This window comes from Pan troglodytes, chromosome 12 (genome assembly GCF_028858775.2).
Source record: "Pan troglodytes isolate AG18354 chromosome 12, NHGRI_mPanTro3-v2.0_pri, whole genome shotgun sequence".
Lineage (NCBI taxonomy): Eukaryota > Metazoa > Chordata > Mammalia > Primates > Hominidae > Pan > Pan troglodytes.
In genome coordinates this window covers 60,504,546-60,522,076 of record NC_072410.2, presented here as the reverse complement: position 1 = coordinate 60,522,076, position 17,531 = coordinate 60,504,546, and the positions used below count along the sequence as shown (strand labels likewise).

Sequence of the window (17,531 nt, the reverse complement as noted above, 5' to 3'; positions counted from 1 at the left end):
GGACGCTTCCAGGTGAGCCCCTGGTTAGGCTTGCCTCCCCGCGGAGCGCACGCGGGTCTCGCTGGCTGGACTGGGCCTTTCAAGACCAGGTAACTTCTCCATCCGGTATCGCCAGGCTTACTTGGGGGCCTCAGAATTGTGTCAGCTGCGTCTCTGAGTCACCTTGGAACCCCTCGAAGGAGCGCGGGGCTAGGAGGGCGCATCGGTGGGCCTGGGGACCCCGCTGGTAGGTGTGGTTGGCGCCAAGGCCGCCTCTGGCCGGCGGAGCCCTGCAGTGTCCGGAGGGTGCGGTCAGAGTCCGGCCCTTTAGGTCTCGCCTCGGTATCCGCCTTGCCCCTTGGGCCGCGGCACGGGTTCGGGCCGAGCGCCCCGCATCTTGCGTTTCTGGCTTCCTGAGACGGGCGTGGGACCTCGAGGAAACCACTCTGCATGACCCCACGAAGAGAACTAAGGACCACCCCCCACCCTTCCTGTCCTGGACGGCTTCATAAGCCAGAGGATCCAGTGGCAGTACCAAGCAGGGCACCATTCTGGGTCGTGAGCACCTAAGAGGTGGAGCAAAGGTCAGACCCCAGGGTGGCCCAGGCCTCCCTCCCCCGCCTCCCCGGCGGGGCCATTCCTCACCCGCCCCACCACTGGAGGGGGCGGCCGGGGTCGGTCTAGTTCCGGTTACAAACTGGACAGAAAAGGCCACTGGAGTCTCGCTAGGCGATGCGCCTAGTCCCCTAGCCTCAGACGAACCGCAAGAGGGGCCACCCACAACTGGAGGGGCGGAGGCTGGAGCTGAGTTTCATTGGTGTTTTTGGAGCTGCCAGGCATTTCCAGGGGGGTCGCCTTCCTAGAGGCCCCCTTTCCCCAGCTTAACCCTCGGCTTTGCAGGCGGGTGCGTGGGGGCTGGAGGGTCCCTGGAAGCCGCGGGGAGCGCGGGCCCGGGTGGGTCCTGGTACCGGGTGGGGAGAGCGGAACCCTCCCAAAACTTGGGGCGCGGGGCGGGGCCGTCGGGCGGTGACGTGAGGGGCGGGGCCGGGCCCCATTGGCGGGCGGGCAGGGGAGGGGCGGGGCCGGGCGCCCGCGGCGGCTGCTGCGCCTGGAACCGGAGCCGGGAGTGAGGCGCAGCGGCAGCGGCAGCAGCTGCAACAAGTGCCGGAGGCTAGCAGAGCCGAGCCGGAGCAGTCCCTGCCGCCGACACCGCCGGGGCGCCGCGCATGGAGCGTGAGCTGCGGCGGTCGCCGGGCTGAGCCGCGCGGAGCGGCCGGGACGTGGATGTGGCCGCGATCTCCCGCCCTTGCCCCCGCCCCGCCGAGCTGGAGCTGCTCCCGGACAAGGTAGGGCCCGGGCGCCGAGCACCCCCGCCGGCTCCCTCCCCGCTGCCCTCTCACCGCCAGGCCCCTCTACCAGTCCCCTTCCGCCTCCCTGCTTCCCGGCCCCACCTTCCGGACACCCTGCTACCCCCGCCCGGTTCCTCGCCGGTTCCGGCTTCGTACCCGCGCCCCGGTGGAGGAGGCCGTCCCTAGGTGGCTCCTGCCGCATTTAAGCCTCCCTTACCTTCCCGCCGTCCCAGCCACCCAACCTCAGCCCAGAGGGAGAGGAGAGGGACACCGCCCGCTGCGGGGCTTTGGAACCTCCCAACCCATTCCGTGCCCACCTCGCCCTGGAGCCCGGGGACCTTCCCCCTCCTCGCTGCACCCCAACTTCCGGGGGATCCGGCGCCGGGGCGATGCGGGCTTTGGCAAGGGGCATCTGGGGCCGGGCCTCCTCATCCGGGGCGCGCGGGCATTTCGGGGAGGGGGGCGCGCGTGATTCCTCGCTCGCACCCCCGCACCCCACCCTCGCACTGCGCCGGCCTCCCGTGCCGCATGGGGAGATCAGGTGTTTTGTGAGCCAAAGAGCCGCCGGCAGCCGCTCCCCACCCCCCACCCCCAACCTCTGCCACTTCTGTCTCCGGCTCCCCCAAAACTGGTTTCTGCCAAACTTCGGGAAAACCTTTCGCTTTGACCTTTAAAAAAAATATTCCACACTGTTTGCGTTGAATGATTAACCAGGCTGCTAGCCCGAGTCGTGGGGGTGGGGTGGGGCGGAGTGGGGTGGGTGCTGCCAGGCCAGGGAGCGCCTGAAGCCGGACTCTGCCAGACACTCCTCGTGGGAAGGTGGGCGTGGGGGGCCCTGCCGGGGCTGCGGGCGCGGGACTGGCGGCTACTCCAGCACGGCAGGCGGACCCTTCTGGAGGCAATAAACCGAGTCACCTGGTTAATTTCCAGGCCACGGTATTTGAAACTCGGGGCTGGGGGCCGCAGAACTCCCTGTACCCCCATCAAGTAGAGGAGCCGTCAGGAGACTCCCCACAAGTGTCACAGCGTCAAAGCTCATCTTTAAAAATATGTACATTTATAACCTGGGTTGGCGAGGCGGCGCTCTTCTGCCCAAAACGTAGGGGTGGTTAGTTTGTTGAGTGGGCTTAGCTCACAGGTGCCTGAGCTGTATCCCCGTGGCCGCCTCAGCCACCCCAACTTCTCAGAAAGATTGTTTAGAACAATTAAACTATATTCTTTTGCCCTTCTCTTGTTGGAACCCTACCGTAATATCCGATAGCGAAGCCAGTTGGTGAATATAGAATTCTACTTGTTAAAACAAATTCTTCCGGCATAATTATTTGTGCCTCTGGAGGTGGTAAACGAGGTGGCCGACAGGGCCGGGACTGGGAGTGAAAAGGCGGGGACCCTGGCCGAGCCAGTCCCGGGGCTCCGGTGCCGGCTTATAGTCGCACCCATGCGGATCTGACAGCTGACCCGGAGGGAGGACCGGCAGGGCAGGGCAGGGCGGTCACTTCCTATTGTCCTAACTCCTGCTCCTGGTTCTTTTGAGTAGAGGGTGGTTAAGCCTGGAGGAATTTGGGAGAGTTTTACTCTGAGCCCATGCGCTCTTAAACCAGATTAGATTTTAAGAACACAGAAGTGAAGGAGCCCCATAGGGCTGTACTTGAGTAATTTGAGGAATCCTTTTCCTCCCTGCCCAGACTTTACAAATGTGTTTATCGTTAGATCTTCTGTTTGAAACTACTTTTTTAGTTCGGAATATTGCTTTTTCTCCCTACAGCAAGGGTTCACTGTTTCTCATTTAGTTTTTGTGCAGGCGGCATTTGTATGATGAAGGCCTAATTCTCTGTGAAACTGACCAGTTCTCACCCTTACCATTCATTAGACTTGATTCTGCCACATTTAATTCAGTGATCTTGGGCAAGTTATTCTTCACCTGAGCCTCATTTTACACATCTGGTTTTGGGGATGGTGGTGTTTGCTCTGCAAGATTATTTCTGAGGACAAATAGGATGTTTGCCAAACTCCTAGCACTGCACCAGGAGAGCTGAGAAGTGCTTAATAAATGGTGGTCATTGCTGTAATCAATAGAGAAGTTCCTCCTGGCATCGACTTCCCCTTACCAAAAACAGTAACCCTGTGGTAGCCTTTTAGATTTGCCTGTCTGAGACTGAAATCAGCCACATTTGGCAGATGCACATCAGAAGGTTCTTAAAACCTAAGTAGTATTTTGAGGAAAATAAGCATGATTTGCTTGTTGTTCAAAAATTATGAATTTTTTTTCTGGGCTTCTGGTGAAGGGCTGAATATCTGAAGGTTTGTAGTTTTGAAAATTTTCTTGTTTTAAAGAAAAGTCATGTTTTAGGTTTCTGATAAACTAAAGTTGTGCTAAAAATAGGAAAGTAGAACTGATAATTCATAGTTGATTTTGACTATACTGTTCAGATATGTGGGTTTTTTTTTTTTTTTTAAATAGTTGCATTAGTGAGGCATCGTTGGTATGTTCTGAAGAGAAATATGCAGGTCTTTTTCAGCTGATGCAGGGATAAAAGAAAAGGTGAATCCTCTGTTTCTCAAACTTTGAAACTTAGCTTTAAATGTTTTTTTCTTTTTTTTTGAAATGGAGTCTCACTCTCCCGCCCAGGCTGGAGTGCAGTGGCGCAATCTCAGCTCACTGCAACCTCTGCCTCTTGGATTCAAGTGATTCTCCTGCCTCAGCCTCCCCAGTAGCTGGGATTACAGGCATCCACCACCACGCCCGGCTAATTTTTGTGTCTTTAGTAGAGACAGGGTTTCACTATGTTGGCCAGGCTGGTCTCGAACTCCTGACCTCGTGATCCACCCGCCTAGGCCTCCCAAAGTGCTGGGATTACAGACGTAAGCCACCGCCTGGCCTTAGCTTTAAATGTTTTCTAGCAATGCTAGGGTTTCATGAAAATCCTAATTTAGGGATGCTGATCCACAGCTGTTAATACTCTTGACATACTGGGTCAGTGCTTTTCATTCTTTCTGACTTGGTTAATGGATGTAGTATTTGACTGTATTTTTCTGTATTTTTTTTGATGGTTTTATTGGAAAGTCTGTTAGAGACTTTAAAAATTAATAACTGCCTATGGTTACTTTTATAAACATTGAGATCTTGAGATCTTGCAACTAGGATAATACTTGGTGATGTGTAATCTATTGCAACATCCCTGATGGTGGTACATACATTACCAATACTGAAAGATTATCATAAAGGCCTTTTGGTCTCTTATGTAAGTGCCCAGGGGAAACTAAAGTCATTTGGTTGCTTGGTATTTTTGGTGTGTACAGAAGGTTAAAACATGAATTAAACTAGACTCTGAAGTGGTAAATGTTTCCTGGCTGCATCCAGTAAAGAAAACAGCACAAACACCCAAAAGGTGTGGACCCAGCTGTCTTTTTCTCCACTCTCTAAGGTGGGATTGCTGTTCCTACGTACTTGCCAAATGTGTCTGCAAATTACAGAATGAATACATTCCTCTCTCTGGAGAGGCAATTACTGTTTGAATAAGAGGTGTATGTATGTGTGGGGTAAGGTTTTGGGAGAATTGATGTAATGATTTCATCATCACTCACTGGTAAGGAGACTTTGCCAGGCTGAACAAAGCTTCAGCAAAGAGAACTTGTTACTTGATGGAGAATTTATTATTAGGGCTTATGTGGCACAATTACTTTGCTGCTGGAAAAAGTTATTTGTACTGAGTTTTCTATTTGTTACAAATTTTAAGAGTTGAGATTTTTGCCCTCTGTGTGTTGCCCTGTGAGTATTAACAACCTCTGCCCACCAGCTTTGTCTTTTTGCCTTGTCTTAATTTTTGTAACAAAAATTCAGATGTCTTTTGAGAGTCATAACATGTATCTTGTGCAATTTTAGCTTTAGGTATTTTCATATATAACTTTAAGAATGTTACACATTATTTTCTGTGCATCTATAACTTAAAAAAAACAAAAACCATTTTCTGATGTGGCTACAGAGGGGGAAATTCCCAGTAGCCAGGAAATTGATACTTTCTACTTTTCGTTCTGTGGCATTTTAAAACAGAGGGTTCAGGTGTCTTCATTCTGATATGAGTAGGATGTACGTAGCTTACCAGAATGTTTGAAAAAATTGATAATCCAAGGTAATCAATTCTGGCATGTGGCTAGGTTCTGTCCGAGTGCCATGTGGTGGTTTAGTGGTTAAGAGCATAAACTTGGAGTCCATAAGATGAGGATTTTTTTTAACTTCATGTATAACATGCAGTAAAGTGTGAGAAGTGTTAATATTAAGCATGAGCTCATGTATGTAAGCTCTCAGATTAAGAAATGAACATTTTCAGTACTGCAGAAGGTTCCTGCGCCCATGTCTTGTCCGTGTTCCCACCCCCTCACCCTGAAGGAACTGTTACTCTTTCTTACATCATCATAGATGTGACTTCTGTCATCATAGATGGGTTTTACCTGTTGAACTTCATGTAAGTGGAATCAGTCATACAGTGTGGCATGTAGTCTTTTGTGAAATAGACTTGAATTCTATTTTTACCACTTATTGTGTGACTACGGACAAGTTATTTAATCTGAGTCTCAGTTACGTATGGGAATGCCTAAAGTTAAAATTACACGAACTATTTCAGGATAAATTTTCTCACTTGTAAAATGGGGAAGATAAAGCCCTATGTTAGATTTACTGGGGAAAGTAATATAAAGCTACACCTGGAATACCTAGCACTGTGCCTGACTGCAGTTTCCTCTTCCCCTTTTTATTTCTTTAACAGGGTGATAACTAAAGCAACTAGATCTTTTGTGTTTAAATGAGCTATTTCATTAAAAGTTCTGTAGATCTTTTATTGAAAATTAGAAGACAAATCTTTATTTAATACTTTGTTGATATAGCTTTAGCTTTAAGATGTATTATTTGTTAGTTGCCTGTTTTTGACATTTCCTCGCTAAAGACAGTCATTGAAATGTCCCATTCAGAGTTGTTTGGCCACCTGTGTAACATGAGCTAGGATGCAGTGATGAGAACTGGTTTATGGTCAATTATGGAGCTTATGGAAGTTTAGTTTGGGTAAGAGTCATCAATAAGTGCCCAAGATGCTCACAACATCTGCTTTATGTTTAGTGAAATAATTATTTCAGAGGTGAAAGCACAGGGCCAATTATTTTAATTGCTTGCTTCAGACAAGCCACTTAAAACATTTTCAGCTCTTGTAATCTTACAGTGTAAGTGGTATTACATAATTCCATGGCCTAATGTCTCCTTATTTGTTTGGTACTTTTCATTTTTGGACCCATTCTGCAAATGTAACTTGGGTAGTACTTGGCATTCTTTCTAAATGACTTTCATTAAATGTTTATTTAGAAAAAGTATTCAAGATAAAGTAAAGGAAAATAAAACTAATTCCACCCTCTCTCACCACTATAACTACAGTTAACTTGATGTGGGTCCTTCTAAGTGCTCATTTCTTCTTTTGTACACTTCTAGAATGACCTTAGGAAAAACATACTTCCAATACTTTATGGAAATTTAAAACAAAATATGGGCCTGCTTAGAGATGTCTAGCAGAGAAGGCAAGAGTCTTCGTAGGCCTAAGTTCAAATCTGTCCACACTGTGGTCCCTACTTGTACCTTTGTTAGTGCTGAGCAGACAGTCCCCAGAGACTCCATCAGAGGGTCCCCTGGTCTCCAGATTACAGTAGCCAACACGGAAAACCTGCCCTGGAATACTTCTCCTTAAGACCTCAAGATGTTTGGTGAAGTGAGCAGTTTGTTCTCCGACCAAACACGCATTGATTGAGCAATTGGTGTGTGCCTAGCACTGTGCTTGGCTGTGCGTGATTGCTGCCTTCAGTGGGCAGTGTGGTGGAGACAGCCAGGAACTGGTAAGATTGCCTTGGTAGAGGTGTAAGCAAATTATGTGTTGGAGGCAGCCAAGAAAGGCTTCTTAAGGAAGTGGCCTGTGGGCTTGGTCTTGAAGGATGTGAATAACATTTCAGAGGCAGAGAAAGGAAGGTAGAAGTGCTCAAGGGATTGTAGGCTGAGAAAACAGGACACAACAGAAAGGCTCATAGAGGTCTTTTGGGGAAACAGCAGGTGATCCATTGGGTTTGGAGTGCATGGTGCTTAGAAAGGTGTAATAGGCCATGATGCAATCTCGGGGATCATGCAGAGATGTGGCAGTTAATAGTTATGGAGGTAGTGAGGAACCAGTGAAAGTTCTTGTGGTCAGGGGAGAGAGAGAGAGGGTGTGCTGACAAGTTATGGCCAGGCTTGCATTGAGGAAGATGGGCCTGAGCGTGAATGAGGCGAGCCTGACCCCGGGCAGGTCATTGCAGTCCCTCTGTTCTCTGCTTCCCATTTGCCCCCTACCAGTTTCTCTCAGAAAGAAGCTGGAGGGATCCTTTAAAAACTGAAATGACTTGAGGTTACTTCTCTACTCAGAATCCTCCAGTCAGAATCCCTGTCTTCTTCAGAGGAAAGCCAGAGTTCAAATGTCACCTACCAGGATTGGTGATCTGCCCTCCTCCTCCTACCTCCCTTCTCCCCCTCATTTCACTCCAGGCACAAGGCCCCCAGCTTTCCTGCCTCTGGCCTTTGTGGTGACTGCTCCCCCTGCCTGGAACTATCCTCACCTCTTCTCTGAGAAGAGGTTTTCTCTGATCACCCTGCATAAAGCAGCCTTTCCTTATCCCCTGTGCAGTGCTTCATATTTCATCTAAGTGTTTATCAACCTTACAGCAATCAACTCTGACTTGGTTCTTTGCTGCCTGTTTTCAACACTGCTTGGTTTAAGTAGGCGTTTGACATTTGTTGAGTTAGGCCACATCATTAAAGTTAGTCTTAGTAGAGGGGAAACTGAGGGCTCAAACCAGGGCAGGGATAGTACAAGATTGAAATATGTATGTGTGTTGTTTGGAAGAGGTGGATGAGAGAAAAAGACTCATGGTGGGTGTGAAGGAATTTGGAAACCAACTAAGGGAGGTTAGGAGAAGGGCCATGACACAGGTATATTGGGGCATTTTTTAGCATATGGGATATGGGAGTCTGTAGTGATGTCTAGGGGACAAGAATAGGGGGTAAGGGAAGACCCAGCAATAGACTTGGGCCCAGAACTGTGGAGCAAGTCCATTTTGTGGGATGGGGCCAAGGAGCAAAGGCCGCCAACATGCAAGAGAACCCCGGGAGTTCCTGAGCTTGGGGTGGGGTAGACATGGTGGCCAGCAGTATTGGGTGCCCTAGAAAGTCAGGAGGGTGCAAGGACTGCGAAGATTCTAGAAGGTGAGGGGGATTGGGAGGGTCAAGGCAGGACAAATGGGCATGACAAGGAGCATGTGCCTGGTGCCTTTGGAGAGGGAGAGGCTGAAGATGGGGGAAACAGTGGAGATTGCTATTGGTGCAAGACCCCAGAAGCAGCAAGAGCTGTCACAGGGAGTGGAGATCCTGGGAGTGGGGGGTCAGGGACTGGCTGATGTAGAGAACTTGAAGTAGGTTTTGGTCCCAGAGCTGACATCAAATGTCTTTGTAACTATGGCAACCCACTTAGCTCCTGTTTCCCACCTCCCTGCAGAATAGCATGAAACCTGCACAGCCAACTTCACATGTTTATTATTGGAATCCATTGAACTCATGAATATGAAAGTGTTAATACTCTGGGAAGATATTTCTATGGACCATAAACTTGCTGCAGTTTATTTGTGCTTCAGAATTTTTTTTGAGACAGAATTTCCCTCTTGTTGCCCAGGCTGGAGCGCAATGGCATGACCTTGGCTCACTGCAACCTCTTTCTCCTGGGTTCAAGCAATTCTCCTGCCTCAGTCTCCTGAGTAGCTGGGATTACAGGCATGCACCACCATGCCTGGCTAATTTTGTATTTCTAGTAAAGACAGGGTTTCTCCGTGTTGGTCAGGCTGGTCTCAAACTCCCAACCTTAGGTGATCCACCTGCCTTGGCCTCCCAAAGTGCCTGGTAGAAATTTTTCTAATTGTTTATTTTCTTTGAGAAGCACTTAACATCCAACTGGTTCTCCAAAGTACTTCTTTTTTGAGTCTTGATCAGGGAATAACACAATTGTGGTGAGTTTTATGTGCATGTGTGTTTTTAACCCTCCAGGTCTGGCTCTAGATTGTTCACTGGGAAGCCGAATGATATTTTCAGATTCAAATATATTTGTCTAATAATGAAAGGGTTGAAGTGTTACAAATGCTATCCTTTCTAAATAGTCAACATTTGGAACTAGTGAGATGTATTTTTACCTTTATCATTTTATGGTTGTCTTTGAAGCTTGTTTATAAGGAACTTTTATGTAACTTTATTCTTGAGATGCAGCCATTATATTTTTGTTATTTTCCTTTACCACATAAGGAGTTATTTCCTTCAAATGAACTTAAAATATCTCTCATGAATACTCCTATTTTTAACTGAATGTTTCTCTTTTTTTAAAAACTTTTATTCTTCAAAGTTCTGATGGATCGTCTTTTTTTAACTCTTTATAATGGAAATTTTCAAACAAGTGCAGATACAGAGAATGGTATCATGAAGCTTCAGGTAGCCACCAGCGGCTTCAGGGTGATGATTCTTTATTTTCATCTCTACCCCACTCACGACTAGGGGCCCATGGGCACCATCCAGAGAGGGAGAGAGAAGAAGGTCACAATGGACCACAGAGTGGGCAGCCATCAATTCAGAGATAGCGGAGGCTGGGGGAGAGGATTGGACGCCCCCAGGGAGAGTGACAGGCAGACCGGCGAGATTGGAAGCCCGTGGCACTGGGATTGCTGTGGTCCCTCGTCCCTCCACATATGTGATCACCTATGGTATATGAAGGGAACGTGCAGAGACTCGTTTAAAACTGAGGTGACTCAAATTGCTTGGTAAAAGAGGCCCAGTTTTTTAAGCAGTTCAATAGTGCCCACATATTGAGCAAACATGTTCTCTTTTTACTGTGGCGACAAAAACTTTTCTTGGCGGGTGGCCGGAGAAAGCTATGTTACTATTGCACTTCTTTAAATACGGAAGCAAGTCTTGGTTGAAGGCCTGAATGATGCCTTCCCTTTTATAGAACATTTGGATAAAAGGCCAAAGTGTTACTTTTTTTTGAGGTTACATATTTTAAAATGTATATGGTTTATTTTGATACTTAAAAAGCAACAACTTCAAAACAACAGTCCTGAAACACTTGTCAGTAAGGTGTTAGGATTTAACCAGCCTTTGAGAAAGGGAGAAGAGGCGGGACAGGAATCCGAGATGGAGCAGGGAGCTGGTTTGCTTGTTTGCCGCCTTGCTCTGAAGTTGCCACCCAGGGTCACACATCACTAGAAGTGTTTTCCTCTGGGAGGAGGATGATGTCTGACTGTGGAGAAGAGGCAGCATCCCAGAGGAAGCCCAATTTAACTGGATGCTCAGTGTGAGAGGAGGAGCGCTGGCATTTAGTGGCTGTGTGCCGTGGGCGGGGCCTGCCAGCCCTTGGCTGTCATTTACCACCTGAGGGACAGGCTGCTTAGTTCCAGCCTCCTGGCTCACCTGGAACCATTTCTCCTGGGAAGCATCGTAGCCAGGAGAGTGGATTCCAGGTGGTGAGGGCTTGGTACTCCTTTTGGGGGATCCTGAGTGCCAGGAGGAGAGGATGAAATCGATGGACTGGGGGAATCGAGGCTGTCCTCATGGAAGAGGAGACAGGATTTGAACCTGGGCCTTCAAGGATGGGGGTAAGGATGGAGAGAAGCAAGATAAGGGATGTTTTAAGCCAGGAGAAACCAGGCTGAGAAGAGGTATGGGTGGGGAGGATAGTAGTTGTTGTTAAGGGGTGCTGGTGTCTAGAGGCCTCCGGGATGGGGTTTTAGGGGTGGCCTGCCTGGATCAAGGATCAGCTTGGATGTGCTCAGCGAGGATGGGGATGCCCATTTCCCTCCATGCAGCTCTGGGCTAGGGGCGGCCCATCTGGGTTCTCAGTTCCTGCCCTCTCCCTCTACTTTTTCTGGGAACATCAGACAACTTTCTGATCCTGTGAACCAGTTTCCTTCTCTGTGAAATGAAGACACCTCAGTCACCACTTGACTGTGTATCCAATTGCGCCCATGGCATATGGGCAAGCCCTCACTCAGCTAATGGCTGGGCACTAGGTGTGCAGTGGTTAATTTGTTTTATTATAAGGAGTGTCCTTGATACCTTTATCTCATTTCTCTATTTTTTTTCCCTTCCCCAAAGTGTTAGACCATGCACTTTAATCCAATATTATTTTTATATGTTTTTTATTCTTGTAGAGACAGGATCTTTCCCTGTTGCCCAGGCTGGCCTCGAGTGATCCTCTCACTTCCACCTCCCAAAGCACTGGGATTACAGGTGTAAGCCACTGTGCCTGGCCTAGTACAACATTATTTAAAAATCTCTACACATGCCTACTCTGCAGAACTTTCTGCACTCTTTGTGCCTGCTTTTGGAAGAGCGAGTCAGGCAGTTCTCTCCAAGCTGCTACCCTACAAGACTCCAAATGGATAAGCCAAGGAGTCCTGCAGTCTGAGGTTGTAGTACCTCACTTTCTGGTGTCCCCTTCGCTGTAACCAAGAGCATATTCTCTTTTAAGAAAATGTGTCACTGGAAACCTTCATCCTAACTACCAAGAAATTGAGACTTCCCAAAGCAATTTATTAAATTACTTAAAATACAATGTCATTTGTATAATTGTGAACACTTATTGAAGTTACAGAAGGTTATTTTTAATATGCTATATGTAATCTCAAGTTGCAGCATGTTCAAACAATGCTTTTTTGATTTTGAGGTTACATTTTTATTTTGGAAGGAAGACAAATGTAAACGTTTATCTTGCAGGGAAATGTTGGGGATGCTCTCAAACTCTACAGTTTTTTTTTTTTTTTTAAGACAGGGTCTCACTCTGTCGCTCAGGTTGGAGTGCCGTGGCACGATCTGGGTACACCGCAACCTCTGCTTCCTGGGTTCAAGCGATTCTTCTGTCTCAGCCTCACGAGTAGTTGGGACAACACACATGCTACAGGCCACCATGCCCAGCTAATTTTTGTATTTTTTGCAGAGACGGGGTTTCATCATTTGGTTAGACTTACGGTTCTTGAGGGACAAGAATTGCCAAGTATAATTTAATAGAATTGGAAAGGCAGTGGTTGTTTTGAAAGAGTTTGTCTGTAGAGTACCTGATGGAAGTGAGGTACATCCGTGGTCCCCAGCCTTTTTAGCACTGGGGACCGGTTTTGTGAAAGACAGTTTTCCACGGACTCCAGGGTGGGAGGATATGCGAGATGGTTTCGGGATGAAACTGTCTCACCCTAGATCATCAGGCGTCAGATTCTCGTAAGGAGCATGCAACCTAGATCCTTGCATGCGCAGTTCACAAAGGGTTCGCCCTCCTGTGAGAATCTAATGTCAAGCTGATCTGACAGGAGGCACAGCTCAGGCAGTAATGCTTGCAGGCCTGCCCACCACTGCTCACCACCAGCTGTGTGGCCCCGTTCCTAACAGACCATGGACCGCTAGGGGTCCATGGCCCAGGGTTTGGGGGCCCCTGCCATAGATTATTCTTGCCAGGGAAAATAATGGATTGAATTTGATTGCCTGAGTGCTTAATATTAAAGTGCTTGTTTTAAAATTGGAAATTTCTGCTTCTCTGTGTGTGGCCAGTTATCACACCAGTGGAACTAAGTGGTGGGGAATGGTGTACTTTTGAAAGTCGATCTTATGAGTTTGAGAGGGGTCATCTTTAAATTTTGTAAATTGGTCATTAGTTGAATTCTTGTACATTTTCCTATGTAAAATGACAGTAATCACTTTTTCGTACCTATGTGAAAATAGTCTCCTTGTTTGTATGTGTCTGTAGACATGAGGAGCCCACATAACAGACAACAGATTCCTCCTTCCTTCCCCACTTCCTTTCCCCCTTCCTTCCCCCCCAATCTCTACACCAAGACTGCCAAGACTGGGCTGATGGCCTACTTATTTCCAGAAGCACTTGTACAAGGTCACTTGGATAACAGTTTATATAATGGGATTCTGTTTCTAGTCCAGTAAATGTAATTTATGCTTGTGCGTTTCTATTAATTTTTAATTGCCTTCTTTCTCACCTCCCCCATCCCTGAGGCCTGTGTTTGTTTATGGATTTATTTAATTGTATTTGTTTCCTGAGTCATGTTTTTAGGTGATGTACTGCCTTGAGATGACACCACGTAATTCTGTCTTGAGGAGTGAGGCCTAGAGGGGAAAGCTCGGGAATTGGTAGATGCTTAGGATACTTATGGAGAAGAGGGCCAGGACTGGCACAGAGCCAGGGACCAGGGGGAGGGATGCTGGGGAGGGGGTGTGTGTGAAATTATCCAAGAATGGTTTGCTAGAACAGTGTTTAAAATGTTTGATCAAAATGGTCAAAGAATACAAGATGTCCTTAGATTAGGTCCTGGTTCCTTTACTGTCCCTCCCCTTCTTGTTCTCATATTGATTGTGTGTTGCGTGGTAGGCACTAGATATGCAGAAGTGAATATGGCCCATTCTGCCCAGGAGTCCTTGGTGTGTCAGACCTGTTATCACACCATGTGCTAAGTCAGATAAATGTGGGTGAGGTGGTGGTAACAGCAAGGGGGAAGAAATACAAGCAGCCCAACCTGGGTGGGGGCAGTGGGGTGGGAGGAAGAGGTGACACATTGGCGCTTTTTTGGTTGTTGTCGTTGCAGTCTCACTCTTGCCCAGGCTGGGTCGGAGTGCAGTGGTACATTTCAGCTCACTGCAGCCTCTGCCTCCCGGGTTCAAGCGCCTCAGCCTTCCTAGTAGCTGGGATTACAGGCATGAGCCACCACACCCGGCTAATTTCGGGCCATTGGCTCTTCTGTTTTTATGTTGATAGCCCAGAATGGAAGCTATAGACTGTGAGAAAAAGACTTTGTTACTAATGATAATTTTGACTACTGGACTGGACTCCCCAGTCCCCTGGGACATGTGGTAGTAATCCTGGTTCTCTTCCCCAGGGCAACCTTGGGCAAGGCTCTGTCTCCCTGTTCCTTGGTCTCCTCTGCTGTAAAAGAGATATTAGAGTGGATGGTCTGTAAGGCCCTGGGAAAGACATTCTTGGAGCTTCTTTCTGGTAATGAAATTGGGTCACAATCTATGTATGAATTCATGTGCATGTTGTTGAAAAACAAGTAAAAGAATGAGGTAAGCCAGGCGTGGTGGCACACTTGTAGTCCCAGCTACAAGCTGGTGGCTGAGGTGAGAGGATCACTTGAGCCCAGGAATTCAAGACCAGATGGGGCAACACGGAACACAGGCCAGACCCTTTACCCGCCCCCACGCCGTCACCCCCTACACACACCAAGAGTGAGATGGTACAGTTGGTGGGTAACGCTGGTTCTTTGATCCCTTTCCTTCACAGGAGAGCTGGGGTCTGGACCAGCCCTGTGCCACTGTCCCAACCCTGTGGCAGGTTGTAAAGTTGTGCTGATCTCCCTTCACTGCAGGCTGTGATGTTGGAGGGAAGGAAAAGCAGATTTTCTCCACCTGTAGCCAGCTCTGACAGGTGTTTAAGACGAGGCTAGTTTAAGCCCCAGCAGTCTCTCATCCTTTCGTATGAATAATCAAAACTGAGTCATCACAAAGCATATCTGCAGGGGATTCTGCCTATGGTGCGGAAGTGTTACCAGACCAGGACCCCTGGATACGTTAAACCATTGGGTGATTCCCAACTGGCCATTTTGTTGTCTACATTATTACTTTCTCATATCAATTTGGAAAAAAAAAAATTCGATTTCCCCTGCCTTTCCTTGGAATGGTTTACATCTTCCTGGATGGGTATCCACAAATGCAATAATTTGGTACCTTAATTTTTTAAAACTACAACTTTATTTGGGGATTCTCAATCCTCCTCGAGCAACGGTATTGTGTGGTAGAAAGTATAGGAGCTTAGACCCAAGGTTGGGACCAAAGTCCAAACACCGGCTCCACTGGGATTAGCTCTGTGACCTCAAACTAATTGCCTCACATTTTTTAGCTTGTTGTGGAGATTAAATGAGATGAGAACATCCCAACATTAAAAATGGGCAAAGGGCGTGGGGGAGTAGGAAGACCAGGAAGGAAGCATATGAAAAGATGGCATCAATTAAAACAGGGAGATGTTCTTTTTTGGTAAAGATTAAAAAGGAGGACAGTGGCCGGGTGCGGTGGCTCAGACCTGTAATCCCAGCACTTTGGGAGGCTGAAGTGGGCAGATCACTTGAGGTCAGGAGTTCGAGACCAGCCTGGCTAATATAGCGAAACCCCATCTCTACTAAATAATACAAAAATTAGCTGGGTGTGGTGGTGGGCGCCTACAGTCCCAGCTACTTGGGAGGCAGAGGTAGGAGAATCACTTGAACCCGGGAGGCAGGGGTTGCAGTGAGCCGAGATCGCACCACTGACTCCAGCCTGGATGACAGAGCGAGACTCCATCTCAAAAAAAATAATAATAATAATAGGAGTACAGTATTCACTGTCAGTGTGAATGACTTCATGCTCTTGGGTATACAACGAGAGGATAAATCAGTGTGACCTTTCTTTTTGGTGGGCTGTTAAGGGTGAGAGTGAGGGGAATAGCTTGATTCTATGCTAACTGACTTTAAAAGGTTGGGTTCCCTTCGTAATATGTTTCCTCCGGAAGTAACCAGATGATGATGTGTCTAGGAGGGTGTTTATGTGTTTTCAGTTATAGGAAAAATCAGAAACAACTCATAAGCTCATTGATTAGCAATTGATAAAGCAGTTGGGTGGGGTGACTCATGCCTGTAATCCCAGCACTTTGGGAGGCTGAGGCAGGTAGATCATTTGAGGCCAGGAGTTTGAGACCAGCCTAGGCGACATGGCAAAACCCTGTCTCCACAAAAAATACCAAAATTAGCCAGGTGTGGTGACATGCCTGTAGTCCCAGCTACTCAGGATGCTGAAGTGTGGGGGCATCGATTGAACCCAGGAGGTTGAGGCTGCAGTGAGCTGTGATTGCGCCACTGCACTTCAACCTGGGTGACAGAGTAAGACCCTGTCCCCCCCGTCCCCCCAAAAAAATTTGATAAGGCAGACCACATTTACCTATATTCTGGCAGGGGAGTTAGAGATCCGACAGAAGACAAACCACTCTTCCCCTGTGAACTGAATCTGCTTTAGAGAAATTAAGTCTTCGGGACAACAAAACCAACTAAAGTTGTAATCAATGGGCATCCAACTTGGAGTTCTTCATTTTTTCCCTTATTTCATGTTCCTATGTGATGTGGTCAGTTTTCTGTTTTAAGTAGAGGGGACAGGAAAGAAAACACATTCCTCCAGTCCATCCAGCAGCAGCATTTGTGAAGCAGCCACAGCTTCACATACCTTCTTCCTAGCAGCCCTGGGCCCCACCAGCTCCTACCTGCCCTTCTAGTGTGGCCTCAGAACCTGTCTGTCCATGAACTGGCTGTGTCCATCTTTGCCTGCAGACACTCTGTGCCGTACCCCATGTCTTGCCTGCCCTGCTTCTCTCTACATTTCTGAAATTTGCCCTGTTGGAGGCCCCACTAAGGTCCTGCCTTGACCCCTGCTGTTGACTAAAGGGCTGTCACGTATTTATTATCTCTGCCAATTCAGTGTATAGGACCCATGTTTTATACCCGCTTTTCCCCAAACCCCAGACTTAAATAAAAATGTTCGTTGTTAGAAGTGACTCTGGGTTGGTGATGTAGAGATCTATAACTTGTGCCAGTTTTTAAGTATTGCCTTCCTGCTCCAAATTCACCCTCAGTTGCCTGATCTCTGAAAATGGGTCTGGGCCCTTTAAATGTTTTTTCTTTGCCTTTTGTAAGTAGAGGGCTCTGAAGGGGACCTTGTACGAGGAAGGGATTTTTCTTCCTGATTTCATATGTGTGCATGCGCGTGCTTTTCCTGCACTCCTATATTCCTGCAGGGCACACCTTTCTCCAGCATCTGTTGCTCTGTTTTCTGCAGCTCTGGCATCAGTGGTACCAGGAGCCTAAGACTGGGTGGTCCTTATCCAACCCAGATCATTGCTTCCTACAGCCTCTCAGCCCCCATGTGTGTACCCCAAGCCCCCCTGGTGCTGGCCATCTGGTGAGCTAGCCACCTGATCTTTGTCCTGAGCACAACTCTAAGCTGCTCTGGCCTAGGGTATACATTGACGTGGCAAGCTCCTATGGAGGGAGGCCTCTTCACTCCGGTCCAGCAGCACCTGATGACTCCCTGTG

General features: G+C 47.8%; 1 protein-coding gene across 1 annotated transcript in view; it reads left to right on the top strand.

Annotated features, from left to right (window-relative positions):
• The first annotated feature begins 1,032 nt into the window (after window positions 1–1,032).
• B3GNT2 (UDP-GlcNAc:betaGal beta-1,3-N-acetylglucosaminyltransferase 2) overlaps window positions 1,033–17,531 on the top strand; it is a 28,686-nt gene continuing 12,187 nt past the window's right edge. Inside the window, exon 1 of the mRNA XM_001152203.8 lies at window positions 1,033–1,325. The gene's annotated coding sequence lies outside the window, so the exon portion shown is untranslated. The remainder of the gene's footprint in view (window positions 1,326–17,531) is intronic.